The sequence below is a fragment of the Dysidea avara genome, chromosome 12, assembly GCF_963678975.1.
Source record: "Dysidea avara chromosome 12, odDysAvar1.4, whole genome shotgun sequence".
NCBI classification, from domain to species: Eukaryota; Metazoa; Porifera; class Demospongiae; order Dictyoceratida; family Dysideidae; genus Dysidea; species Dysidea avara.
This window is the reverse complement of record NC_089283.1, coordinates 7,999,253-8,012,669: the sequence shown is the minus strand read 5'-3', so window position 1 is coordinate 8,012,669 and position 13,417 is coordinate 7,999,253. Positions and strand designations below refer to the sequence as shown.

The 13,417-nt window shown below is 38.9% G+C and overlaps 1 long non-coding RNA gene across 2 annotated transcripts; it reads left to right on the top strand.

Moving 5' to 3' along the window:
* Positions 1-477: 477 nt before the first annotated feature.
* On the top strand, positions 478-2,673 carry LOC136240813 (uncharacterized). Of its 2 annotated transcripts, none has more exons than XR_010693987.1 (2): positions 478-797; positions 2,416-2,673. It is a non-coding gene; the product is annotated as an uncharacterized lncRNA (long non-coding RNA). The 2 variants fall into 2 exon arrangements; XR_010693986.1 differs by having other exon boundaries at positions 478-817.
* Positions 2,674-13,417: the final 10,744 nt, after the last annotated feature.

Sequence of the window (13,417 nt, the reverse complement as noted above, 5' to 3'; positions counted from 1 at the left end):
CAATAGTAGTATAAATTGCTAATTTATAAAAATTCAAATTGGAAAATCAGGTGAATATTAATGATTTGGTGAGGGCTCCTAGGCTAAAACCCATTAGTATGGTTTACAGAAGTTCTAAAAAAAATTTGGTGCTTTTATCCGCTCTGTAACAATAATGCATTTTAATGCTGCTAAGCCACTTGACTAAAGAAGCCGGCGTGCCACCCGTGAGTATATTAACAGGAAGAAAGAAAATGCAATTTTCACACCTATGTAGCTCTGTGATCCCTTATCCGATTGAAACCAAATTTGCTAGAGAGGTACCGGCCAGCAAGGGGAGTCTACATACCAAATTTGAAGAAAATCGCTCCAGCCATTTCCGAGATACGAGCGAATAAAATTTCGTTTTAATTTCTTCGTTTTTTTCTTCTACTTCTTCTTCATTTTGTCACTTCGCAAAATCCGCCATAAAACACGAATGCGTGCTCGGATCGGGCGAATTTTTTTTTTGGGCACACTTTGGACTTAGAAAATTTTCACGAAATATTTTTTTCCGGATAATGTTGTGTACGTATCCTGGATACTGACATGTTCAAGACTAGTTAGTAGTGCCAACAACGTCGTGCTCTCAGCCAGGCTGGCAGCCGCTAGAAAAGAAGGGCGAAAAAATTGAAGAACTCTTAGTTTCTCCTGCCATTTTTTCAGAAGGACTGTTCTACCTTGTTTCTCTCACTGGCTGCCTTGCTGGCTGCGTCATCATTATGAACTGATTTGTCAGTGGCGTCTCGCATTATCTGGCAGCACAGAGCTATTCACAGGTATTGGTGAAACTGATTATGTGAGTGTGAAGCAGCTTGTGTTTTATTCTTGTGACACCACTATGTGTGTGTGTGTGTCTCGTTTTTGTGCTATGTAATGTACCTATCAATGTCACGCCCCACCTACCCCAGGTCGGGAAGCAGGTGGGGATTTGTCACCCAAGCTCGTCCCCAGGGTAGGGGCATTTGCAACACGAATATCCGTACTTTTCCATACTGTTGTGATTCCCGGGATAATTAGTAGGGGATTCGTAACTCTAAGTTGTCCCCAGGGTTGGGGATTTTGCATTCTCGCATTTGCAAATCCCCAACAGTCCCCACCTCTGCCCGACCTGGGGTAGGTGGGGCTTGACATTGATAGGTGCATAACTGTTTGTACCTCCTGCAAGGAAGAACAGCTTAAGCCGATTGCATTGAGTTTAAACAATAAATCAAATCTGTGCGTGCGTGTGCTTGTGTGTGTGTGTGTCACTATAGGTGTTACGAATTCTCTCATGGAAGAACGGCTCTGCCGAATGTGTTGAGTTTAAATTTTAAAAAATTCTGACATTTGTTAACTTATCTGCTTTACCAGTTATAACTGAACAAGGGATGGTCACTAGTCTCACTACCTATGTATGGTTCTGTAAAACCATCTGTGACTGTGATCAAGATATTTGATCAACCTTGATTTCATCTCAGGAAAAGGGGACAAAGCTTAATTTACTGTTTTGCTAATACAAGCCACTTGATTGCCTCTTTTAAGTCAGTAGAAATTAACATCACAGTGTTGATCTCTTGGTTGATCGCTGTCGTGGATAGTTTTACAGGAGTATTATATATGTGTGAACAAGCAGTTGTGCTTTTGATGGGTTTAATAAAGAGATGTTTTGGTCCTTGGACGCTATGATATTTGTTGTATTGGAGATAACTTTCAGTTCTACGACTATGCTGCTGTAATCTATGGGCCTCATTATTAGGGTGACATTAACAGAGTTGAATCACTTAAACACAGAGCTTCAAAACTAGTTAGTGACTTTCATCGTTATGAAAGATTACAACCACCCACCTTAGTATACAGAAAATTTAGAGAGCCATGCACATATCAAAAATTGAATGGTAACATGCACCAATCCTTACAGCTTACCAGATCCACCATTTCCCATTGACATTCAATTGTACAAGCATGCAGTGCATGAAAATTTGTGAAGAAATAATTATTTTCTAAAAAATAATAATTGAACATTGGAATGCACTACCGAAACATGTTGTAATGGTTGACAATTTTAAGTGAGATTACTATAAAAATTAAAAAATGTGATTTGAATTGATCAGCCATCTGTCTTTACCTTATTAAGTATTAAAGGAAGACATACAAAAGCATGATAATTATGTGTTTGTTATTTTATTGTTGTAATATCAAGTGACTTCAAGTTTAAGACTGAATTGCATCACAATTCACAATATAAAGTAATATTTTTCCCTAATTTGCCACTCAGATGTTCCTTGTACTACAGAAATGTTGCTGTTTTTATGTACATTATAGGTATATTATATTAGATAATGATTCACTACTTTATTATGTGGTGATGATTTTGTGTGGTGATCTATGATTGAGTGTAGTGTTCTTAATTTGTAGGTGGATTCACATTGTTATTGTGAATGATTTACTTCTCGTCTAAATGAGGTGTGGAACAATGAGTCCGTACTATGGTGATCTTGTGAGATGACTGATCTATGTTTAATGATGAACAATTTGACTGTGAGCATTCAAGGGTAACAGCAACAACAAAAGACATGATTGAAGTTTTGCATTTAGGTGTATATTACAATAGCACCAGTGTGTGTATTGTAAAGCACCTTTACACAACTAATTTTTGTTGATGGCTACATGTTATTGATATCACCCTCTTTAAGAAAATGGTATATTCTTTTTGCTGGAGTGTAGCCAATTGTATTTTGCTGTACATAGAGTGTATGCTCACCTCAATATGCTAGCTGTATCCTCACACCTGAAGGCTACATTAGTGTTAGTGTAGTAGATTTAGTGCAAGTTATTTGCTATTTTATCCAATGGTAAATTTGCAGAAGTACTTTTATTACTCCATGATTTATAAGGTAGTTGTGCTTGAAAACTTATTGTCCTTTACTGTCTAAATAATGCCTGCATGGCTGACAGCTGTAAAGAAATTACTCGTACAGTGCTTCCTGACCCCTAGGTACCAAGACATGTTCAGATAATCAAATCCTATTTTTATACAGAGTTACTCTAATGGAATGAACGCCTTAGACGAAATACTCTAATAGAACAGACACATCTACTGTAAGTAAGTGATAGTCGAAGGTCAGATAATCAAGTATTCACTTCTATTAGGTGTGATATATTTAATCCATTGTTGTGACAGCTATAGTGGATACTTTATGTGTGTACTAATTGTGTCACCATATCATCTCTTGTACAACTAATGATAGCCTATAGAATTAAGGGGATAAAAAATGAAGTTGTGAAGTTTACTCCCATATACTACTGGTATCAGTTCTCAGGTGCTATAATATAAGAGCACATGTCATTCGAAATTTCCGCAATAAAAATCAATGCATCCTCGTCAATTTTATAGAGTACATCTACTGTCCTTCTTTATGCATGTATGAACTTGAAGTGCTATTGTTATTAACACTTTACAGTGTCCAGCACTGAAGGTCTATTAGTGTGTTAGTGTCAGGTCATTTGGGTTGCATTTCAAGGGACTTAATGTGGAGCCGTACTCATGCACCATTTGAGAATGTTTTTGGTGTCTTAAGTGATATATGGAGCCACACCCACATCCTCTATGGTATTATGCCCACTTATTGGGTTTGTGTTGTTGTATGCAACAAGTCTGCATGGCATCAAGAAAAGTGCTATGCCTGCTTATGGGAGCCTGTAGACTACCATGGAACCACACCCACTTATCAATCATTGGATATGTGTGTTTTGATACCTGTAGCCACTTGTTAATTTCTTTTGCATACAATTCTTCCTGTTGGTCAACAACCTTGACTTGCACCATGTAACTCTTACTCCTGAATTTAAAAAGCATTGATGGATTATCTAACTGTAGAACCTCTCTTAAAGTACCCTCCACTATAAAGAAAAATTTCTGTGGTTCCTATAGAATACAATTTAAAGGACAAACTCTCAGTAAGATTTCATCAGTTGGTCTCAAACTGTTCGTTACATACGTACGTAGTGGTTCGTTACGTAGTGGTTCGTTACATAGTGGTTCCAATAGATAAGTTTATATATATGTACATAATTATACCATACATACACTAGGTCATTCAACATATGCTTGACTCATACTTTACAGGAGCAGTTCTAATTACCAATAATATTAGAAATGTTCCTGTACAATAACCTGTATAAGAGATAGCACTGAGAATTTACAAATTTGTCTACAATGAAACCTCTTAAAGATTGGTAATTTTTGTCCTTTATAAAAAAGATGTACATTAACTGTATGGTTGAGTCATATACGTAGAACTATGTACTACATACATTAGCCAGCAAGTAGACTGTCAGTCACTCAATTAAATGGTTAACAGTAATCACATCTGTGGATCACAATTCCTGCACAGTATGTAACATAGTTATTAGAAACTACAGTGAGTTTCTTTTCTGTTTTCATCAGCTCCCACATATTTACCCATTATTGCAGATTTAACAATTATTTTGTCTGAATAACAAAAAACTTGAATATGCAGCAAAAGTACAACATTTGTATATAGGTACCTAACTATTCTCACATGCCAGACAGTTTGTGTGGGGGCGAGAAATAAACAGTCTGATCACTGTTGTACACTTTCCATGAATAAACTGACATGCAATTAGATTACATCACGCTATTGTTTTGTGGCAAGGATGAATTGTGCCAGTCACGTCTGAGCAAGCTGAGGTAAATTTTATGGCAAGGATGAATCGTGCCAGTCACGTCTGAGCAAGCTGAGGCGAAAATTGTACTGGTAATGTCATGATGTATTTGAAACATTGCTGAAGGTCTTCCTTGACAATTCCACTACTTCACAAATCCAATGATTATAAGAGCTCTGTACAAGGGGAACAAATATCCTAAGCCTATGGCATTGTTAAACTTCAGTCCTTTATTACAGTAAGAATTTGAATAATTGGTGTTTGTTTTATAGAGCCCGCAAGGCAATCTGATTGGCTCTGCCAACATTCCACAGTGGTCACAGAATGTGTGCAACAGTGACTAGAAGCTTATTTGCCACCCCCACACAAACCGTCTGGCATGGAGACTAGTTGGAACAATGAGTCCTTATTCTCACAGTGATTGCATAAAGATGAGATGACTTCGATCCAATAAGCATTTCTTTGCATTCTGTAGTGTGTTAGGTTACCTCATTAGACGTTGAATTCCCTAGCCAGTTGCTTGCAATATCTGAGTTTCCACCTACAAATAAGAACATCATACCCAATACACACAACATCACACAAAATCATGACCACGTTACCACATACGTAATAAAGTGGTGATGAAATTAAAATATCTATAATACACCTATCAATGTATTTACAGGGAGAATTGACACAAAACTGTTGCCGCACTATAGGGCATTAATTTTGATAATCATTCATTAAGCACACAAGTATACTTTTTCTTGTAACTTGTCATATCTCTGTGTGGATAAGTGAGGATTTGACACAATAGGTTTGTCCTTTTATGGGTCATTTGACATTCAGCTGTTTGAAATCCCCACATATGCCCAAGGGCAGGATAGTAGGGTAATACATTGATAGGTGAATTAACGTATATAACAGTAGCATCTCTATAGGGCAAGGAACATCTCTATAAGTAGCGAAATGTTATTTTCTATTGGGACTTAATGTCACTACAAATATCAGTCACTTAATTGTTACTACAATAGAATAGCAAATAATTTTTCATATTTCTTTCTGAGAAAGTAGAATTTGGTAATACTAATAAGATGACAAAAACCACAACTGACGTTCAGCAACATAATATTATAGTTCCAATACTCAGTAGGACCATCTGCACAGTCGTAGATGGTTTTACAGAACCACACATAGGTAGTGACCATCCCTTGTTCAGTTATAACTGGTACAACAGATAAAAACAAACAAGTTATCTAATGTCAGATTTAAAAAAAAAAATTAACTCAACACATTCGACAGAGCCGTTCTTCCATGAGAGAATTCATAACACCTATAGTGACACACACACACACACACACACACATTTGATTTATTGTTTAACCTCAATGCAATCGGCTTAAGTTGTTCTTCCTTGCAGGAGGTACAAACAGTTTAATACATAGCACAAAAACGAGACACACACACACAGTGGTGTCAAGAATAAAACACAAGCTGCTTCATACTCACATAAATCAGTTTCACCAACCTGTGAATAGCTCTGTGCTGCCAGGTAATGCGAGACCCCACTGACAAATCAGTTCATAGTGATGAGGCAGCCAGCAAGGCAGCCAGTGCGAGAAACAAGGTAAGAACAGTCCTTCTGAAAAAACGGCAGAAGGAAAGAGTTCTTCTAAACTGGCTCAATTTTCTCGCCCTTCTTTTCTAGCGGCTGCCAGCCTGGCGGAGAACACGACGTTGTTGGCCCTGCTAACTAATCGGCTTCAACATGTCAGTATCCAGGATACGTACACAACATTATCCGGAAAAAAATATTTCGTGAAAATTTTCTCTAAGTCCAAAGTGTGCCCAAAAAAAATTTCGCTCGGATCGGGCTGAAATTTGGCACACTTAAAGGGCTCATTAAGGCGGATCTCTGTACCAACTTTAGTAGGAATCCGATGAACATTCACGGAGTTATGACCGATTATTTGCGTAAAATAAGGTCGAAGGTCTGTCACGCCTACAGGGTAAACTCCTTTGAGGAATCAGTTGAAAATTGATATGTAGGTGGAGCAACCATCGTAGGAGTGCCTTTTTGTGGTTTGAAAGGAATCGGGATAAAGACCATGGAGATATGACACAAAACCTAACCTGTGTCAAAATTACGCGATCGATTTTTATGAACAAAAAAACTATTAGTTTTCGTGTCTACCAGGCAAACCACTTAAAGCAACGAGCTGAAAATCAGTATGTAGCTGGAATAATCATCATAGAAAGTCCTTGCAGTAGTACAGAAGAATCGGAGTACAAACCACTGAGTTATGATTCGAAAGGCAACTACGTGTAGCAAATGCGAGATCGAGATACTCTAATAGAACAGTCACCCTAATAAAGTATTCAGCTGCATTTATAATTTACTCAATTATATTACATTGCAAGTTATTCTGTAGGGAATTCAGCTACAAACAAGTCACGCTGTAGTCAGATCAGCCAGAAGAAGGTACCTAATAGAGAGTTCAGCTACAAAGAATCCATCATGTAGAGAGTTCAGCTCAAACAAATTGCCCAGTAGATAGATCAGCTAGAAGAAGTTACCTTGTAGAGAGTTCAGTTACAAAGAAACAATCATGCAAAGAGTTCAGCTGCAAACAAATCACCCAGTAGAAAGCTCCACTATGAACAGACCACACTGTAGAGAGTTCAGTTAGAAACAAGTCACCCTGTAGAGAGTTCAACTAGAAGAAGTCACATTGTAGAGAGTTCAGCTACAAAGAAACTACCATGTAGAGAGTTCAGCTGCAAACAAATCACCCTGTAGAGAACTCAGCTACAAACAAATATGCCCTGTAGAAAGATCAGCTAGAAGAAGTTACCTTGTAGAGAGTTCAGCTACAAAGAAACCACCATGTAGAGAGTTCAGCTGCAAACAAATCACCTGTAGAGAGTTCAGCTAGAAACAAGTCACCCTGTAGAGAGATCAGCTAGAAACAAGTCACCCTGTAGAGAGTTCAGCTAGAAGAAGTCACATTGTAGAGAGTTCAGCTGCAAATAAATCACCCTGTAGAGAACTCAGCTACAAACAAATATGCCCTGTAGAAAGATCAGCTAGAAGAAGTTACCTTGTAGAGAGTTCAGCTACAAAGAAACCACCATGTAGAGAGTTCAGCTGCAAACAAATCACCTGTAGAGAGTTCAGCTAGAAACAAGTCACCCTGTAGAGAGATCAGCTAGAAACAAGTCACCCTGTAGAGAGTTCAGCTAGAAGAAGTCACATTGTAGAGAGTTCAGCTACAAAGAAACTACCATGTAGAGAGTTCAGCTGCAAACAAACACCCTGTTGAGAACTCAGCTACAAACAGATCGCCTGTAGAAGATTAGTTAGAAGAAGTTACCTTGTAGGGAGTTCAGCTGCAAACAAATTATCCTGTGGAGAGTTCAGCTATGAAAAGATCACCCTGTAGAGAGTACAGCTAGAAAAAGTCACCTTTTAGAGAGTTCAGCTACAAAGCAACCACCATGTAGAGAGTTCAGCTGCAAAAAAAATCAATCACTCTGTAGAGAGTTCAGCTAGAAGAAATCACCTTGTAGAGAGTTCAGCTGCAAATAAATCACCCTGTAGAGAATCCATGGCCAGCTACAAACAAATCACCCTGTAGAAAAATCAGCTAGAAGAAGTTACCTTGTAGAGAGTTCAGCTACAAAGAAACCACCATGTAGAGAGTTCAGCTGCAAACAAATCCTGTAGAGAGTTCAGCTAGAAACAAGTCACCCTGTAGAGAGATCAGCTAGAAACAAGTCACCCTGTAGAGAGTTCAGCTAGAAGAAGTCACATTGTAGAGAGTTCAGCTACAATGAAACTCCCATGTAGAGAGTTCAGCTGCAAACAATCACCCTGTAGAGAACTCAGGTACAAACAAATATGCCCTGTAAAAATATCAGCTAGAAGAAGTTACCTTGTAGAGAGTTCAGCTACAAAGAAACCACCATGTAGAGAGTTCAGCTGCAAACAAATCCTGTAGAGAGTTCAGCTAGAAACAAGTCACCCTGTAGAGAGATCAGCTAGAAACAATTCACCCTGTAGAGAGTTCAGCTATAGAAGAAGTCACATTGTAGAGAGTTCAGCTACAATGAAACTCCCATGTAGAGAGTTCAGCTGCAAACAATCACCCTGTAGAGAACTCAGCTACAAACAAATATGCCCTGTAAAAATATCAGCTAGAAGAAGTTACCTTGTAGAGAGTTCAGCTACAAAGAAACCACCATGTAGAGAGTTCAGCTAGAAACAAGTTACACTGTAGAGAGATAAGCTAGAAACAAGTCACCCTGTAGAGAGTTCAGCTAGAAGAAGTCACATTGTAGAGAGTTCAGCTACAATGAAACTCCCATGTAGAGAGTTCAGCTGCAAACAATCACCCTGTAGAGAACTCAGCTACAAACAAATATGCCCTGTAAAAATATCAGCTGGAAGAAGTTACCTTGTAGAGAGTTCAGCTACAAAGAAACCACCATGTAGAGAGTTCAGCTGCAAACAATCACCTGTAGAGAGTTCAGCTAGAAACAAGTCACCCTGTAGAGAGATCAGCTAGAAACAAGTCACCCTGTAGAGAGTTCAACTAGAAGAAGTCACATTGTAGAGAGTTCAGCTACAAAGAAACTACCATGCAGAGAGTTCAGCTACAAACAAATCACCTTGTAGAAAGTTCAGCTATGAACATGCAGATCACCCTGTAGAGAGATCAGCTAAAAACAAGTTACCCTGTAGAAAGTTCAGCTAGAAGAAGTTACCTTGTAGAGAGTTCAGCTACAAAGAAACCACCATGTAGAGAGTTCAGCTGCAAACAAATCACCCAGTAGAGAGTTCAGCTATGAACAGATCACCCTGTTGAGAGTTCAGTTAGAAACAAGTCATCCTGTAGAGAGATCACCTAGAAGTATCACCTTGTAGAGAGTTCAGCTACAAACAAATCACCTGTAGGGATTTCAGCTGCAAACAAATCACCTTGTAGAGAGTTCAGCTACAAAGAAATCATCATGTAGAGAGTTCAGCTGCAAACAAATCATCCTGTAGAGAGTTCAGCTATGAAAAGATCACACTGTAGAGAGTTCAGCTATAAGAAGTCACCTTTTAGAGAGTTCAGCTACAAAGCAACCACCATGTAGAGAGTTCAGCTGCAAACAAATCACCCTGTAGAGAATTCAGCTACAAACAAATCCCCTGTAGAGAGACCAGCTAGAAACAAGTCACCCTGTAGACAGATCAGCTAGAAGAAGTTACCTTGTAGAGAGTTCAGCTGCAAACAAATCACCATGTAGAGAATTCAACTACAAACAGATAACCCTGCAGAGAGTTCAGCTAGAGTCAAGTCACCCTGTAGAGAGAATCCTGTAAAGAGTTCATCTACATACAAGCAGATCACCCTGTAGAGAGTTCAGCTACATTTCAAGCCACCTAGTAGAGAGATCAGCTGTAAATTATCCTGTGGGGATTAATTGGCATATAATAAATATATGCAAGAGTTCATAATATAATGAACTCTTGATATATGCATTATATATATATATAATTTGTACATTTACTGATAAAATCAGAATGAGTTAAAGTATTTATAAAATCTGCTTCATCTTTTTCTTTTTCCTGTGGTAAAGAAGAATATATAGGTTAAAAAACCCCAAAGCTGGCCATAGGCCGGCTTTGGGGTATGCAAATACAAAAAGAAGTGAAATCTAATCAAAAACAGCCAAGCTGTAAAAAAAGGAGTGCGGCCCTTGAAAAGGCTATAATGAAAAAAGATGTGAAATCCAAGGTGGCGGCCAAGAAATGGCTGTGATGGTAGGTTAATGGTAAAAATTTTAATAACAACAATTCAGGTGAATTTGGTGCTGCTTGGTCTTGGCACAAAATTCACCTGAATTGTCGTTATTAAAATTTTTACCATTAACCTACCATCACAGCCATTTCTTGGCTGCCACCTTGGATTTCACATCTTTTTTCATTATAGCCTTTTCAAGGGCCGCACTCTTTTTTTTACAGCTTGGCTGTTTTTGATTAGATATATATATATATATATATATATCAAAGTAAAATGTAGTAGCAATGGGTCCCATGGAAACAGAAAAAAACACAGAAGGTGTAAAGTTTCCATGTTCAACATTACAAACTCTTTCCTCATAGCTACTCATGTTTTTTTCATAAATTTTGCAATTGCCCAATTGTATATGGTTTTCCAAAACAATTTGCATTTGGCTGTTTCATAGCTGTTTAAAGGTCCACTGAAATGGTAAAAACAACTTTAGCTATTATCAATCCTTGCTACTAATGGGATAGGTTGATGCATATGGTTTAGTCTGATTTTGCTTTGTTTAGTAGATATAATACATTTTAGTATATTGCGGTTTGTCAATTAACTTTCCTCATAACGCATCATACCAAGAAACTTCAGTAGTACGCGTGTGATACACAGAAGTGCCTATTTCGGTCCATGTACAGCACGTTTCAGTTTAATTTCAAGTCATACTAGCCACAAAGACTTGAAATACGGTAAGAAGTTGTTCTGCAACCAGTTACAAGTCTATGGGAGTGGGTTAGTTAATGTACGCTAGAAGAACGCTCGAGACATCTGTGAAAGGGGCTGCAAATCGACAACACAGTGGTGGGAGCGAGCTGCAGTTCGTTCCTTAGCTGTTTTGAATGCGTTTAAGCACGTATCCTTCCCAATACAGCGGGTAGAGAGGTATAGCAATTGTGGTGCGAGTTGGCATCACTCTCACTTGATTTTAGCACGAGGATATTGGCCTTGACGAACGAATCAGGTAAGTCATAGATCCTATGGGTAAGTCTAACAATCGCACGATCGTTTGTGTGTGTGATACTGCTAACCCAGCTTCGTAAACAGACCGAACTAACAGCCTGCTACAGTGAAACATGCAGCGCTTCGCGCGTACCGAGAGGAGAAGGTGGTTCAAGCACTACAGCCAGGGCCGCCCACAGGGAGGGGAAACTGGGGCATTTTTCCCAGGGCCCCAGCCTGAAAGGGCTTCCAGGAGGCCCCATGAAGGGCCCCCTGAATACCTGTTTAAAAGATCGATATATTCTAATAGAGCAGTCAGATCTAAATACTCTAATAGAGCAGTCACAGTATTCTTCAGAGGAGCAGTATAGCAAGCTTATAGATAAGGAGATATGGTTGGTGATGGGTAGTTATTGTCATTGCCAGCAGGTTGTGACCTTTTTTTTTTTTTTGGTCTTCACCTTACAACTTGGGTCAAGGGCCCCACTTTAACTCTTTGCCCTGGGCCTTCTCTGGGCGGCCCTGACTACAGCAACAGCTACACTCCAGACTTCGCTTTTGTTTACCAAGTATACCAACAGAACTCTTCAGTGATCTTGGAATGCTACGATGACGAAAAGAAGTGCTGGGCAATGCTGCCGTACTGTGACTTTCCCATTATAAAGTGTGCAGTTACAGTACTTCCGGTTCTTGGTCTGACGTCACATCATGACGTATCTAGACTTTGTGGCATAATAACTCTGCACAACAACATAATTGAATTATCAAAAAGGTGTTTTCGTGCATTGCATGATACAAAGTACTTATTCATTCAATAAAATGGCAAGTGAAATTTCCTTTTCAGTGGACCTTTAAAAATTCCGTGCCACGTACCACACAAGATTGAATTTTTTTTGCTTCACGGAACAAGTTAGTGATGTCGGGGACTATGACTTCCAGTTTGTAAAAGTAGCCCCGTGCAGGGGCGGATCTAGGATTTATAAAAGGGGGGGGGCTAACTCAGGTACTAATCTCTTGGGTAGAGGTGTGCGAAGCACACTTCCCAGAATGCGAAGCATGCTGGAACTAGGGGGGTCTGGGGGCATGCCCCCCAGGAAAATTTTGAAAAATAGATGCTAAAATACTGCAATTTGGAGACATTTCCACATAAAATTCATACTTGTAGATATTTTATATACTGCCTTTAGATTATAGATATGGCTCTCTGAAGCATTTTGCTAATGGAAATGTTTGGGTAGGTACAGACAACCAAGTACATGATGCACCCCTCTCACAATTGCACAACACTGAATAGGTGCATGTTAGAGTAAGAATGTTGAAAGTGGAAAATTTTGAAATTTGAACAATACAAGATTGAATCTGAGAGCATTTTCAATGGAAATTGTGTACCTGAATTAAATATTGCTATACACATTAACTACACAAGTAGATGAATGAAGCCCTTTAAACAGACCAATGCACTTCATTGTGTATATAGGTGCAGGCAGATTTGGAAAAATTCCATAACAGAACCAACTACATGTTTCCAGTGAATGTTCTATTAGAGTAGTTAGCTGACTGCTCTATTAGAGTATCTCGATCTTGTACACCTCCAATGCTGATCCAGGTCCTTGTTGAATAAACTTTAGCATAAATCCACTGATAATACCTTGGAAGGATGTTTATAAGGTGGTTTTATGAGTATTTGTATTATTAGTGATCATATAATTATGCTAAGACAAAATTTCATTATAATACTCAGCATATTGATCAAGTAAAGCCTAAATATGAAGGGGGGGGGGGGGGGGGGGGGCTTCAGCCCCCAAAGCCCCCCCCCTGGATCCGCCCCTGCCGTGAAGGATTGCATTTGAAACAAATGTATTAAAGCAGCGCATGCGAGGCGCAATTTTAAAAACGGAAATGCAATCAACCGATTTGTGGTATGGGACATGCACAGATCAAAAGGCGCCTATTTGTAAAACGGAAGGAACAAGAAGCAG